General features: G+C 37.2%; 1 protein-coding gene across 7 annotated transcripts in view; it reads left to right on the top strand.

The window, feature by feature from the left end:
- The window catches only part of LRRC7 (leucine rich repeat containing 7), a 589,098-nt gene that overhangs the window by 188,755 nt on the left and 383,443 nt on the right, over positions 1-16,900 (top strand). The gene's annotated exons all lie outside the window — the stretch shown is intronic.

Raw genomic sequence — 16,900 nt, 5'->3', positions numbered from 1 at the left:
ATAACACAAAACACTAATTTAATGTGTACTATATACATATGTATTTACAGTATATCTTGAATGATAGGAAATACTTCTATTCATAGTGCTTTATCTCTGGATAATAGGAGTATGGTGAAATTTAATTTTTTACTTATTTACTATATTTTTCAAATTATTTATTATTATGTATTTGAGAGGTAGAGGGACAGAAAAAGAGAAAAACAGACAGAAAGTGCTCCCATATGCTGGTTCAATCCTTAAAGACCTTCATTGACCAAGGGGGCCAGAGTGAGGAGCTGGAAACTCAGTCCAAATCTCCAATGTGAGTGACAAGAACCCAGTTTCCTGAACCAGTGTAGCTGCTCCCCAGGGTGTACAGCGGCAAGAAGCTCAAATCAGAATCCAGAGCTGGAACTTGGGCTCAGATACTCTGAATCTGCGAATCTGCACAGGCATCTTAACTGCTAGTCCAAACACCAGCCCTTATATTCTTAACAGTAAACATAAATTATTTTTATATTTTAAAGAAATGACAAATGGAATTTTAAATATAAAAATTTTGATTGAACAGAATTACATGTCCAAAATACCCAAATAGTTCTTCCCTTATTATTTCTATTTCTTGTCTTTCTGAGAGTATGAAAATGTTCCCTAGGAAATAAACACTCAGATATCTTTCACATAATCTGATGTTAATAGTGTGTTTTCTAAGATAATATACTTTCTATTTTTATCTCAAAAGTTCCACAGTTTATCTCCATTTTAGTTTAAGATGTCCATATTGATATATAGTGCTCTTCCTTTTCCACTAGAACAAGATATATCTATCATTATATTTCCATATGATACCTATCTGGTCAATTTTTCATATTTATGAAATTCTTATTTAACTCGACTAAATTTTTATTTTTATATACATTTACTTTATTTATTTGAAAGGCAGAGTTAGAGAGTGGAAAAGAGACTTTCAGAGAGAAATATCTTCCATCCCCTGGCCCACTCCCCAAATTGCTACAATGGCTGCTGCTGGGCCAAGCCAAAACCAGGAGCCAGGAGCCTTATCCGTGTCTCCCATGTGGGTCCAAGGACCCAAGCATTTGGGCCATCATCTACTGCTTTCCCAGATGCATTAGAAGGGATCTGGATCAGAAGTGGAGCAACTGGGACTCAAACCAGTGCTCTTTTGGGATGCCTGGCCTGCTCACACCACAACGCCAGCCCTTTGACTCAAATATTTATATTCAAGTAGTTCATTGTCATCCCCGCGTGTGCTGCTTCTGGACATTAAGAGTCGTTTCTTTTCCTGGATGTCCATTCCCGAGAATGAAGGGGCAAACTCTGTCAACTTTGTATTTTCTATGATGTCACACATCTTAATCAGCATATTTTGTTTTACACTCTTATTTTTCAATCCCAAGATTTTTTAAATGATATTCTTTCCTCCTTCCCTCCCTCGCTCTCCCTTCACTCTCTTTCCTTCTCCCTTTCTTTTTTTTTTTTTAGTTTTTGTGATAGCATATTTTAAATTTATGTTAAAAAGGCTTAATACTTTATGAGTAAGAAGTTTAATCAGTAAAAAGCAAGAAGATCCTAGTTTAGTGGGAATATATACAGTGATTATAAACAACTTGAATGGAAAAATGACCATTTCACTCACATACAATAAATTTTAAAGTAATCACAGATCATTATAACTGTAGTAGGGGCTGGCACTGTGGCAAAGCTGATGAGACCACTGTCTATAGCACTGGCATCCCACTGGTTCAAGTCCCAGCTGCTCCACTTCTGATCCAGCTCTCTGCTGTGGCCTGAGAAGGCAGTGGAAGGTGGCCCAAGTCCTTGGGCCCCCAAACCTGCATGGGAAACTGGGAAGAAGCTCCTTGCTCCTGGCTTCAGATGGGTGCAGCTCCAGCTGTTGCAGCCATCTGGGGAGTAAACCAGCAAATAGAAGACCTCTATCTGCTTCTCCTTCTCTGTGTAACTCTTGACTTTCAAATAAAAAATAAATCTTTTAAAAATAAAACTTTAGTAGTATAACATTATTAACCATTGGTTTAACAAGAAATTTTCACACAACTGTACTTGCAGCAAAACTGAATTCACACGAACATTTCTTTTTTCTTTCTTTTTTTTTTAGCTCTGTTAGTAATTTTTTTCACCTGCGTCAAAATTATAATTCTAAATCTTCTTCAAGAAGTTGGGGAATTTAAAACCAAACAAAATTTCCATCTTTGCTTCATGTATTTATTCATTAGTCAGCACAAAAGAGTTTCACTGAGAGCATGCTGTATGTCTGCAGAGAAATGTGTGCCAGGTATCAGGAGTACAATCCAACAGAGTCTGTGGAATGACGAAGAATTGGTGTCTCTGTCTTTCTCCCTTTCTCTAACTCTTTCAAGACAAACACAAAAATCTTAAAAAAAAAAAAAATGAAATTGGGATTTCTGCTGTCAGAATCAGTGTATTCTAACAGTATCTTTAGTAGTATTTTCATTAAAACCACGAATCTTAAAAAAATGTATATGTAATTGTTGATAATGATCAATACAGCCTTCTTAGTTAATACTTCCCCATTCAGGTCAGCTTCTCTCTTTTCTATCTTCCTGCTTATGTTTAGCTAATGTAGTAAGATATATAGATGGACATGTTGGGCAGCAGGCCCCAGGGTAACCTTTACTAAGGAATTGCTTTCAGGTGTTAAGCTTATGTACAACTAGTAATACTGTGGTACTTTGATTTTGTTTATTGTTTCTTTTGTGAGCAACTGCCTCAGGAACTGTAATGGAAGCAGAGTTAGGCAAGACGAAGTTTGGGAATTTCTGAGTCCTTAGCTATAAAATCATTAACATTGCACTCTAACCACGCTGGTGCTGTGTAATCCAACAAGCTTGTTTAGGGGGAAATTTGACTATGATTAGAAAACAGAACACTGTATTAGCCAAGACTACTGTAACAAGACTTCATGTCTTAAACATCAGAGTGTCTATTTTTATCAAAGATTTATTTTATTTGAAAGGCAGAGTTACAAAGAGGCAGAGAGAAAGAGAGAGAGGTCTTCCATCCACTGGTTCACTCACCAGACGCCCGCAATGTCTGACGTTGTGTCTATCCAAAGCCAAAAGCCAGTAGCTTCTTCCAGGTCTCCTATAAGGCTGCAGGGCCCCAAGCACTTGGGCCATCCTCTACTGCTTTCCCAGGCCATATCAGAGAACTGGATCAGAAGTGGAGCAGCTGGGACTCCATATGGGACGTTGGCCCTGCAGGCAGTGGCTTTACCTGCTATGCCACAGTGCTGGCCCCAACATCAGAGTCTTATTTTTTCATAGCTCTGAAAGTCCAAGTTTAAGTGTCAGCAGGTTCAGTTTTCCCTTAGGCCTCTCTTTTTGCTTGCAGATGGCCACCTTTTTGTTGTGTTCTTCTCTGACCTTTTAATCCATTTTTTTTCTTTTACCTTTTTTTAAAAAAAGCTTTGTTTATATATTTGAAAGAGTTTAAGAGAGGCAGAGGCAGAAGAGGGGGGAGTGGGGTGGGAGAGAGAAAGAGAGAGAGAGAGTTCTTCTAGCTGTTGATTTACTGTCCAGATGGCCGCAACAGCCAGGACTGGGCTAGGTCGAAGCCAGGAACCAGAAGCTTCATCTGGGTCTCCCATGGGTGGCAGGGGCCTAAGCACTTGGAGCATTTTCTGCTGCTATTCCCAGGCCATTGGTAGGGCACTGGATTGTAAGTGGAGCAGCCAGGACTTGAACTGGCGCCCATACGGGATGCCAGTGTCACAGACGACAGCTTTACTAGCTACACAATTCTAACCCCTGGGTTTGTTTTCTTCTGAGATGAGGCGCATTCAGGGTGGTATGGCCGTAGATGGGTTTATTTTCTTAATTCTCTCAAATTCTATTGCATTTGATCATCTTTTATATAATTATTTCAGTAACAGTTTACTTTCAACCAAGAAGAAATTAACAAGTTCCATGCATTGCATTCATTACTTACAAAATGAATCAAGATAAGTAATAAAATATTCAGAATACTATAATTGCCATTTGAAATTGTAAGTTTAATTTCATATAATAGGCTAGCAATGGAAAAATTTCCAAATCATAACAAAAATCATTTAATTTTAAAATGAATCTCTGATTCTGCCACTTTAAGCTTTGTGAATCTTTTATTTAACAGTTGTTCAGTCTGTTAATGCGTTCTCACATGCCTTTAACTTCTTCCAGAAAGCTTCTTAAATGAATTTTTTTATTTTATTTCAACTCTTCTCTCAGCCTGAGGGTGATATCAAACAAGCTTGTATGTTTCATGAATCTCTTAACATTTTCCCAATTATAAAGTAACTGCCTAGATTTATACCCGAAGTTTCCTAGTTTTTTAAAAGATCATCGCTAAAAACCCTGCTTTTTAGTTGAGTTTCAGTGTTGAAACATTTTCTCTGACTATCCTGAAGGCACAAGGATAACCATCAGTAACATTAATTAAAATACTAATAAGCATAGATAAAATCAGAAGTTATCTGTATTTATGATAGAAGAATGAGTATAAAGCAGCATGAAATGTCATTACAATGCCTTTTTAGGTTGTTTATATCAGATTGGAGAGAGAGATATGTCATCATGTCTTTGTGAAGGGCACCATATTGGCATTGTGTCACATCCCTAAAGGCAAGGAATCTTGGAGATAAAATAAATGCAAAGAAAATGCTTTCTTGCTAGTGCCAACTACAGCTCCTTCTCAAATCTTTCTGGCATGAAATGATTCACAAAAAGTGTGCATTTTATAAAAATAATTATTAACTGTATATCCAAGTATTCATTAAATAGAGTATTTGATTAACCCACATATATATATATCTCAAATCACTGACTTCTTAATAGATTCTGCTGAATCACTTATCTTTTCCTTGATAACTTACTCATCATTAAGATTATAAATCATGGCCGGCGCCGCGGCTCAATAGGCTAATCCTCCGCCTAGCGGCACCAGCACACCGGGTTCTAGTCCCGGTCAGGGCACCGGATTCTGTCCCAGTTGCCCCTCTTCCAGGCCAGCTCTCTGCTGTGGCCAGGGAGTGCAGTGGAGGATGGCCCAAGTGCTTGGGCCCTGCACCCCATGGGAGACCAGGAGAAGCACCTGGCTCCTGGCTCTTGCCTTCGGATCAGCGCGGTGCGCCAGCTGCAGCGTGCCGGCCGCGGAGGAGGCCATTGGAGGGTGAACCAACGGCAAAAGGAAGACCTTTCTCTCTCTCTCTCTCTCACTGTCCACTCTGCCTGCGTTAAAAAAAAAAAAAAAAGATTATAAATCATTATGTTGTACTATAGTACAAAAAGTTCTCAGCAAATATTAAGGCATAAGAACATTATCTGAGTAATTTATTTGAAGATCATATAAGTGGTTTGACTGGGTGTCTCCGAATCAAGCATTCTATTAATTAAACACACTCATCTGCATACTATTCCATTCTTTTATTCTGTATCTCTTTATGAGCAAGCCTTCAGATACTATTCCAGAAACTTAATACTTTAGGTTATCCACTTATGAAATTTAGATCTTTTACACTATTCTAATGCTTAGAAATTTACTTCTTCACAGCTTTTGAAAAAAATGTGCATGCCAGAAGTCAAATTCTTCAAGACACATAACTAAAACCACTGATAATAACAAGTAAAGTAATTCAACATGGTTTTAAAGACATAATGTTTTTACCATCAGAAGGACTGATGTAGACAAAGAAAATGGATAAAGGACACACAAAGCTGGCTCAGTGAAGCTTGTAGAACTAGGGAGTAGGCGTGAATTTTAGGAGATTAATCAATATAGTAAATATCAGTGTCAATATACAAAAAGGGCTAAACTCTAATATTTTCTTCTATAGCACTAACATAGTATGCAATTATGGATTTGCTTGAATAACTTTTAATTCAATATTCATTAATTTGAACAGAAATCATAAGCTTTTTACCCATAGGTGTTCCCCATTGTATAACCCAGATCCTGGCATATAGTAATTTAATAAATATTTGGTAAATAAATGATTACATAGGAAGATACCTAGATATAGTGTACTTTCATCAGTACTAGCAATAAATGGTAAGGGTCTGAGCTAGATTAAATAGAAGGCAAAGAAAGAAAGAGGAGGATATAAAATATTTTCCATAGAAGGAAAGATAGAAGGAACATTAAAAGTGACTCCAAGAGAATCAAAGCACAGCTAACTAATCAAACCAGAAATCAGGAGGGAAAGCACATTGCTTTACACAGAGTAAGAACTTGGTGAATATTTAGACTAAATGAATTTGTCGTCTCATTAAGCAATTAGAAATGAATCTGGGGATTATGGTTTATGTCGGTAACAGTTCATGGAAAGAGATTCTTTGAAGTCAGCATTTGAAAATTCCTAGGGAGACTGTCTAGAGAGAGAACCACAGCCTTGATGTTCTTTAAGTTTCCCAAAGCAGATCTGAGAAGTATCCAGTAAGCTCCTTCTTGCTATTACGCACCCCGCATTCCATCTTGATTTCTTGTTTTTATTGCTCAAATGATAATATTATCGTTAAAAAACCACAAGAAGATTTCCCTTAATAAAATGCATTGATACTGGTGAAGACAGTTTTTCTTGTATTGACAGCAAATCAAATCACATCCAGTGATTGTGAGTTTTCGGATATTTGGATAAAATGAAAACAAATCTATGAAATCTGAGTAGGTTTGAAATGTGATCATTTCAGCAGTCAAAAACAAAAACAAAATCAAATGAAAGAAAGCCAAAGCAAGCTTTCGATGTTCCACTTGAAGTCCCAGAATCAATCACCATGTATAGTGCCTTGATGAGGGGGTTTCAGAGGTATACTTGAGGTTAGGTAATGGTTTTTAAAGATGTTTCTTGAAGTAGAGCATGGAAAGAGCTTGGCAGGCTTCCATATCCCTGTGGCACACTTGGTGAGGTAAAAGATTTCTCAGCAAATAACTTAAAAACATTTGTCATTTGAAAAATTCAAGACTATGCCAACTAATGAGGACAATCAGAATGTTTGTCTTGAAAAATCTTAGAAAGAATCAACTTCCCTTTGTCCCTTTATAGTACTTCCAGGTCTGGAATATTAGGTAGGTATGAGGTCTAAAATTCAAGAGAGTGTAAAGATATTGGAAGTAAAATATTTTGTTACATATATTATTGTTTGAGTTACTGCTACAGGCATAGTTCTCAAGTGGTTGAAGTTCTCTTTGGCTTAAATTATCCTAAGGAAAGAACAGGCCATCAAAGAAGGCAGTACCTTTCTCTGAAGGGAGGAGAGAACTTCTACTTTGAATATGGCCTTGTCTAAACTAGATCGGATTGGTGAACTCAAGAGGCTTCCATAGCCTTGGCAGCTCATGACAAGAGCCTCGGGTGATTACTGACGTCGTAAGTAAGAGTGTCAATTGTTAAATCAACAACTGTGCACCTGCTCCCCATGTAGGACCTCTGTCCTTAATGTGTTGTACTATGCGAATTAATGGTAAAACTGCTACCCAAACAGTGTACTCTATACTTTGTGTGTCTGTGTGGGTGCAGTCTGTTGAAAGCTTTACTTAGTATATACTAAGTTGATCTTCTGTATATAAAGATAATTGAAAATGAATCTTGATGAAGAATGGGAAGGGAGAGGGAATGGGAGATGGAATGGTTGCGGGGGGGGAGGGAGGATATGGGAGGGGAACCACTATAATTCAAAAGTTGTACTTTGGAAATTTATATTTATTAAATAAAAGTATAAAAAAGAGAAGAAAAAAATACATTATCCTAGGGAAGGATTTGAAAAGGGTAGCAGGAATGTCTTTCTGTCCCTTCACCCAAGTTAGGCCATGCTAGCAAGCCCTGCTGTTCAAATGCATTTGACTTTTTGGGAGTATATTGAAGAGGATGTTGTTGAGTATATACTGTAGTTGTAGAAAAGTAAAAATTCCCTTTAGATATTCAGTTTAGGTAGAAAAAAAGAAAAACACTGTGGCTCGAGAGAGAAGGGGTCCATGCAGTATTGTGAGAATCCAGAAAAGGAAATTTACCTTTAATTGTAAGGAATTTATTGGGAAACATTTAACAGAAAGAAATGAATATTTGTTTTCCTCTTGGTTTCTTGAAAAACTGAGAACCTAAGAATTTTTCTTTTGGTTGATTAATATATGTGGTAGCCCTGAAAATCAGGTTGCCACCAATGCAAATTCTAATCCCTGGTTATAAGAGGGGGGCATTATGACACATGAGTCAAGTCACTATCTGAGATGCCGGTAACCTTTATCAGAGTGCTACTTTGAGTCATGGCCTTTCTGCCTCATCTCCATTTTCCTGCTACTGTGCTTGGGAAGCAGCAGATGAAAGCCCAGATACTTGGGTTATTGCTACTTACATAGGAGACCCATATGGAATTCCTGGCTCCTGGCTTCAGCCTGGCTCAACTCAAGCTCTTGTGGGCATATAGGGGGATGTATCAGCAGATGGAAGATGTCTCTCTCTCTCTCCCACCCTCTCTCTTACCCACACTCTCTCTCCCTTCCTCCATCTCTATGTCTGTCTCTCTATCTCTGTCTCCATTTTTCTCTGTCACAATTTCTTTCAAATAAATAAATAAATCTTCAAACCCTGAATATGAAACTACATGTCTCTAATGAACGTCTAGATGTCATGTATGTAATGTATTTATGCTTTCTTATTTATTGTCCTCTGCCCCGTCCTGAAACACTTTTACCTTTTTACCTCTGCATTTCCACCCTTTTGACATTCACAAAATTCTTTACAACTGATCACTGTATAAGAGAACAACCCTGTTTACCTCATTGCTACTCCCCATTAAGTTTTGTACCTGTAAAATATGCTATGTGTAAATTACTATCAAATATGTTTGAGAGAGAACTGCTGACAAATTAACATCTTTGTAAATTTGCATATGTTGATCTATATCTGTCACTGTCCATGTACTTCAGAGTCTGCAAAATGCAAAAAATAAATCAATTGATTTGGAAGACATAGGTATGAGATCCAAACCTAGGTCTACTCATTATTCTCTGTAACTTTATGCACATGACAGGCTCACTGAATCTTAATTAGTTTATCATGAAAATATGGAGAATAATATTTGAATAGCTCTTTTTCTTGAAAAAACATAAGGTAATAGTTTGTAAATTGGTTTGAAATTTTGCACAGACTGTAGAAATAAAGTAGTTATCATTTTTTAGCTTCTATAGTTACTTATACAGTTAATATTTTAATGTATATACTTTGAAATAGATACTAGACATATTATCAAAAGTATATGTTTTAAATAGCTACTATCTGTTGGTGTCACCCTGCCTTTCAAAAAAATAAATCTTTAAAGGGGGCACAGAGGGAAGTGTGGTGGTACAATGGGTTAAGCTGATGCTTGTGACACTGGCATACCATACCAGAGCACCAATTCAAGTCGCAGTTGCTCTCTGATACAGCTCTCTGCTAATGCACCTGGAAAAGCAGCTGTTGACAGCCCAAGTGTTTGAGGCTAACACCCCTATGGGATACCAGGATGGTTTCTTGGCACCTGGCTTTGGAAGTGAACCAGCAGATGGAAGAACTGTTTCTTTTGTTTTCTCCCCCTTACTTTCTTTCTCTCTGAGTCTGCTTTTCAAATAAATAAATAAATCTTTAAAAAAAAAAAAAAAAAAAAAAAACTACAGGCTAGACATGGCCCCTATCCTCACAGAACTTTCAATCTAGTGAACATTATTTATATTGAATTATTTTAATTACTCAATTAAAATGTATTCTAAGCAAATTATTACATATGGTTCTAACATATCCCCAAGGATCATAATCTAACTTGAAGCAGAGACAGAAGCTGTTCTCCCTATTTTTTTTTTTAGAACAAGAAACATGTACCCTCCTGCTTTATTCAGGAGCCGCTGCAGTTGCCGTTCTGAGAGCCCTAGTGTGAGAAATACATGTGATCTTAGAAATGCAAAGGAAGCCTTGAAGACAAAGAGCACAGAAACCATGAGAACAGTGGTGCCTGGTCATGCAGGGCAGGGAGCCGGATTGGGTATGGAAAGGAAAGATGGGAAAGGAATCAGATGGTAGGACAATATCATAGTTAAGAGCCAGTAGGTAAAATTTTGACTTTGTCTTGAGGATAGAGAGGAGTCTATGAAGTATTACAGCAAGAATGATGTAATCAGGTTTGTATTTTCTAAAGGCCACTCCAGCTGCAGCTTGGAGAGAGAATAAGAGACAGAGATACAATGCAAAATTGATGACAGTTTTAACTACTGATTGTTACACTTGAGAAGTGAAGGAATTTGAAGAGTCTAAATCCATGCCAAGGTTTCTGTCTAGAGAAGCTAGATGAATGGTGCTACTATTCCCTAAGGTTACAGACATCAGAAGAAAGAGTTTGGATGGAAAACTAAAATTGTTAACATTTAGTGAGTGCTTACATTTTAGAGATATAATTCTAAGTGCTTTATTTAACTTTATTATTTTGTAGATAAGGAAACCGATAGAGAAAAAAAAAGTGCATGGGATCACACAACCAGGCAGTTGACTCCAGAGTCCAACCATTTGATGATGTGTGCCACCGACATCTCAAGAGTGTCACTTCAGCATTGAATGTGTTACATTTGAGATGCTTGTAAAACATAAAATGAGAATGATGAGGTAAATAAATATAAGATAGACATAAAAAAAGGCACATTCATCCACTTACCATTTAATTTAAGGTAAATGAGTCAGAGTTATAAAGGCAAATGAGACTTTAAAGGAAAAGAGTGTGCAGAAACTCTTAACACTCTGAATCTCAGTAGCTGGGTGGGGAAGGAGAGTCCTCCTCAAAATATTGCAAGGGAAGAACCAAAATGGAAGCATAAATGTCAAGAGAGTGATATCAGTGAGCCAGCGGAAGCAAGTGTTTCCAAAAGGAACATGTAGCTCTGTACTCAGGACTAGAGAGGACAACTGGCTAACAGGGCATCCAAGAAGGGGTTAAAAGAATGAAAGGGAAAAGAAGAACAAAATTCTCTCAAATGTAGAAGTTAATTTCCCATCTTTCGGCTTTTTTATTCTTCAGCCAAGATCCATTAAAGAGTAATTTAAATACACATACACAACCTCACACACATACATATTCTCAAACATAGAAAAGATAGAAGAGACATCAGCAGATAAGAAACCGACACATTTTTAGAAGACAGGGAAAGACGATTTTGTCTATGGACTTCAACATTGCAAACTAAAATGTTAGCTACATTAAGAAGCATCCAAGATGGGATAATATGCCTTGATTTACCCCGCAGAACCCTTAGACTCTCGGAGACACCAGGTACCAGATAAGGAACTGATAAGACTTTAATCCTGAAAATAGGAAAATTGACTGGAAATCTCCCTATAAAAAGTAACATGACTCCACCCCAGGCAGAAAACCAGACTATTCTCTATAATATATTCTTTTTGAATCTTTGTTGCCTTGCTGCTAGTTCCTTGTCATGCATACAAAGCTTCCAATTAACTTTTGAGAGTTTCATTCTTCAGTATTGGATGACAGCCAGTGTCTACCAGATATTGATGGAAAACCTCTATCATGAAAAATAGACAAAAAGAAACAAACAGAAAACAGACCCCAAAGATATTACAGGCAATGGGGGTAAATTACAAAATGTCTTTAGTTAATTATCTTGTGAGAGAAATGAAATTGACATGATACCTTGAAAAAAAGGATATTATTAAAAACACGCATTCAAGAAACCACACATATGTATGATCCCAGATAATTGAGTACATGCATTTAGGAGATAAAGTTGAGAAAACCTCCCAAAAATGAAATAAAAAGAAACTTACCTAAAAATTACAGAGGAAAGTATAATTGAAATATAGCACAAATCTGACACAGGTCCCTCATTCAGCTAATGGTACTGCAGAAAAGAGAGATTTTTTGAAGTGAAGAAGAAATTATTAATTAAATAACAGAAAAGTTAACAGGATTGCAGGTTAATTGTTTCCAGAGTGAAAGGGCTATCAAGTACCCAGTATAATGGATTAAAAACAACAAAGCACATTCTAAAATTTTCAAGTGAAAGGGAGGGATGGTCTGAAGCAGGATTTTGTATAGGAATGGAGCTCAGTATGTTTTAAAAACTAAAAAATATAATTAATAAAAAGTTCAGATTTATGAAGGAAAGGTATTCATTTGTGGATAGAACAAAGCCATTTTCAGAAATGCAAGTCCTCAAAATATGTACCTGTCATAAATCCTTTGACAACTAGTGAATGGATATTCATTGCCGCCAAACTGAAGGAATAAAGTTAGAAAAAGACATTGGATACAGAAAATAGGACATATAAAACAGTAAACAAATGTAAAATTCGCAGGATGATAGCGACGAGAAAATCCACCATGACAGTGAAATATCTAGTCTCAAGAAGCAACTACTCCCGGCTGGAGTAGGGAGGTCCACGTTTCTAACAGATTGCTACTAAGAAAAGGATGGGGAGAGAGATTACAAGAGGAAATGGTCAGGAAACCGAATTAGTGAAAGGTACACAGAAAAGCCAAGTGCAGAAAACAACAAGGCATTTTTTAACTCCAGGGAAACAAAAAGGTTCCCAAGAAATTAAATGTGATGCAATTACAGTGGTATACAGGTGCAGTAACTGTTAGCTAATAGCTTGGGACCAGAGTGTCTTAAATTTCCATTTTTTTCCAGATTTTGGAATACTTTATACACAATGTGAAATATCTTGGGGATGGGACCAAGTTTAAGCGTGAAATTCATTTGTGTTTTATATATACCTTATACACATAGCCTGAAGGTAATCTTACAGCATATTTTTAATAGTTTGGTGCATGAAATTTTCTGCTCAAGTAATGGCGGTGTTAAAAATGTTTTGTATTGTGGAGTCTTTCCCATTTCAGATTTTAAGACTAGGGATGCTCAAACTCTATATTCAAAATAAAATAGATAGTATTAATTTAAAACAAAAATTTTTCTGCATTTTGGTTGTCTAGAAGTGAGAGACTATTAGTAGAAAAATAATATCTTCACCCAGCCCCCTGTTACATACTGAAAATCTGTATTCAAAAATCAAGGCATGACACTATTGTTTTATTTAGAAAAAAAAAAAAAAACTCTAAAATGTTGAAAGATGTTATGTTCAAGAACATAAATCAGGAATGAAAGAGGTTGACATCAAGTGATAGTCCATGAACTAGATACCAACGTCATTAGTGAAAGAATAGGGGTATTCAAAAGATTAGTAAATGAATGGATGAGGAACAATAGAAAGACATTACCTGGTCATGAAGCTGTCAAAGGAACAGATAAGAGATGAAAAAAAGATGAAAGGAGAGTAATAGATTTTTGAGAACAAGGTAGCAGCAATCCTGCCTTACAACCCAGGAGTTCATTAGTAAACATGTGATGTGAAAACCTTTGTAAAGGCTGTCAGATGAATGAAGACATTAGGAGAGAATCAAGTTTTAGCTAAGTCTGTAAGGAAGAGAGTAGGGAGCCTTCAGTGAAAGGGCTGGTGCAGTCTAAGAGATCAGAGGGAGTGCAGGAGAGAGGGCTTGGGCCTTGGGAATAATTCAACACTTTATGGTGATGAGCAATGAAATAGAAAAGATGACTAGAAAAAATTACATTTTGGGTTAATGAAAGAGAAAGCAGGAATCGAAGTGAATTAAATTTGAAAAGTTTGTTTGCTAGTGGACACAAGCCAAATACTCCAGGTGGAGGTCTGAATATTCTTGTTCCTCTTGATTCATAATTTTAAAAAAAAATACAGTGGCAGCAACAAATTGATACCAAAAAATACTAACATGGTCCAGTACAAAAGGATAGGGAAGGACTGGGGACAACAAGAAACATGAATAATTGATTCATCACTCATGCATGTGTTGTAAAAGCATAAATTACCAGCATGGATCAGCTCTGTGGCAACACTGCTGGCTCATCATTGTGCCTATTGTTTATTCAAATTGAAAACCTATGAATCTTTCAGTGCACATCCACCCTTTCCCCTACAACCTTCCCCTCTACCTCCTTTTTAATGGTCACCAACTCTGGATTGTACTTAACTATCTTCCCAATCTATTACTTCTCTCCATCCTCACTGCTACCTCCATAGTCTAATCTAATAATCACTTACCTTAAGAATTTTAATAACATCAGCAAACACTTAGTAGGTGCCTAATATATGTCATATATTTCCTAGCTGCATCTATTGGGTGCCAAATATAGCCTAGATACCAAGCAAAAACCTGAAGGGCACCAATTTACATTCAAGAATTTCAAGTAAGACCAAATAAAACAGTAGTTACTAAACCTTGTGATTCAGGCTCCCTGAAATAAGAAGTGTAGGAGTTTCAGAGGCATAAAGTAACTAAGAAGAAAGGTCATCTTTTAATGTGTTAAGCAACCCTCTACAGATTATCATGTGGGAACAGTCATCTGTAAATATTTAATCATAAAACCATCCCTGAAATATCTTTGTATTAATTTCAGAAGTTAAAGGAGGAATCATAATGGCTTACAGTGGAACAGCAAAAAGCTTTTGGGCATGTTATTTTGATTGCCTCAAATTTGACTTAACAAAAGCAATTTGAAAACCAAAATGCTACATTGTTTTTAGAAATTCTCTAATTTCTATTTTAGTTATACATTTCCATTCTATGTAAAAATAAATTAATAGATTAAATGCAAGTTTCAAATTAATGTTCATTCAATCCTAATTCTGTTTTTTGCAAACTATACTGCATGCTGTGAATTTGAGAATAACTAAGACAAAGTCTCCTCAAAGAACTTGTCTAGGACGTGGGGAAGTAGCACACAATTAGGAAGTGCTGTGATTAGTGTTCTGGGAACTCAGAGGAAAGTGCCCTTCCTTCTTCCTGGAAATATGTTCACTGAGATAGGTACCTTGTAGTTAGAATGAAGTTATTCCAAGCAATTTATCAGTAGCTGATGATGGTTTAGAAGAGAGTTTCAGAGGCTGGCACTGTGGCGTAGCAGGTAAAGTTGCTGCCTGCAGTGTCCGCATCTGGCTGCTCCACTCCAGTCCAGCTCTCTGCTATGACTTGGGAAAGCAATGGAAGATGGCCCAAGTTCTTGGGCCCCCGCACCTGCGTGAGAGCTCCTGGCTCCGGATCAGTGCAGCTCTGTCCCTTGTGGCCAACTGGGGAGTGAACCAACGGATGAAGATTTCCCTCCCTCCCGCCCTCCCTCCCTCTCACTCGCTCGCTCGCTCGCTCTCTCTCTCTCTCTCTCTCTGCCTTTCCTTCCCTCTTTGTGTAACTCTGACTTTCAAATAAATAAATAAATCTTAAAAAAAGAAGAGAGTTTCAGACGTATTCCTTCAGACATGAATGCATTTTTTTCATTCTATAGTTACTGAGTATTTGTTATATAGTATACACCGTGACAAATCCAAAGATGAATCAAGTACAGTCCCTACCTTCAGGAGGCCTAATAGCCTAGAAGAAAATGACAGAGGGGGAGAAGTGCAGGGGAGGAACAGGAAGGAAGGGAATATTATATTCTTAGAATTGTATCTATGAAATATATTCTGTTAAAAATAATTTAAAACATTTCTTTAAAAAGTGTTAGCTTGGATGAAATATTGAAAATACCACAGTAGAATTCATTGCAAGATTTCATGGTACTTGATCACTTTAATCTAGAGGACTGTCATGTCAGGGCTGTCATAGGAATTTCTACCATGATTATAAGTTTCTTTGCCCTATCAAAATCATAGGATTAATAAAGATAAATTGGCATTCTGAAGTGAGTAACTCAGTTCTAATCTGTAGCTATATTCAAATGGAAACTCTGAGGGCCCGTGCCATGGCACAGTAGGTTAATCCTCCACCTGAGGTGCTGGCATACCATATGGACACCGGTTCTAGTCCTGGCTGCTTCTCTTCCGATCCAGCTCTCTGCTATGCCCTGGGAAAACAGTAGAAGATGGCCCAAGTCCTTGGGCCCCTGCACCTGCATGGGAGACTGGGAAGAAGCTCCTGACTCCTGGCTTCGGATCAGCGCAGCTCTGGCTGTTGCAGCCATTAGGGAGTGAACCAGTGGATGGAAGACCTTTCTCTGTCTCTCCCTCTCACTGTCTGTAACTCTACCTCTCAAAATAAATAAATAAAAAACCTTAAAAAAAAAAAAGAATGGAAGCTCTGTGAAAAGAGGAACTTCATTTAATTCATCTCTCTATCCTCAATACCTAGACTAGTGCCTGGAATATAGTGATTACAAAATAAATACTTTTTTACTTTTGGAATGGATCAGTGAGCCAAAAAGAAGGCAATATAGGGCAGCTAGTATTGTGTAACAGGTTAAGCCTCCACCTGTAGTACCAGCATCTTCTATGGGCACTGATTCGAATCCTGGCTGCTCCAATTCCAGTCCAGCTCCTTACAAATGTGCCTGAGAAGGTCATTGGAACATGACCCAAATGCTTGAGCCCTGCCGTCCATGTGGGAGACCCAGATGAAACTTCTGGCATCTGGCTTTGCCCTGGCCCAGTCTTGCCATTGCAGCTATCTGGAGAGTAGATAGAAGATCTCACTGTGTCTCTTCCTTCCTCTCTGTAACTCTGACTTTCAAAATAAATAAATAAATATTTTTTAAATAAAAAGAAATTTTAAACTTGAGGGTGAAATTTGAATAAATGGAAGAAATATATTTTCCAATAAATTCTGAAGATTTATGTTCTATTCTGTGAATTTTGTTACATTAAAAATATATTCTAGACACTTGTTTCAACGTAGAGCATAAACATGATAGCACTGAACTGAGTCAATATTGTATTTTAGGCCAGTTCTGCGCTTCCGAAGCTGTGTGATGGTGAAACTCTGTTAACCTCTTTGAATCTTTTTATTTGATAAATTGGAATAAAATTTATTTAACATTCTTGCAG

The sequence above is a fragment of the Oryctolagus cuniculus genome, chromosome 7, assembly GCF_051225735.1.
Source record: "Oryctolagus cuniculus isolate XC-2025 breed Fujian yellow rabbit chromosome 7, ASM5122573v1, whole genome shotgun sequence".
NCBI lineage: Eukaryota > Metazoa > Chordata > Mammalia > Lagomorpha > Leporidae > Oryctolagus > Oryctolagus cuniculus.
Note: the sequence above shows the minus strand (reverse complement) of the source record. Positions and strands in the feature narration are given on the sequence as shown.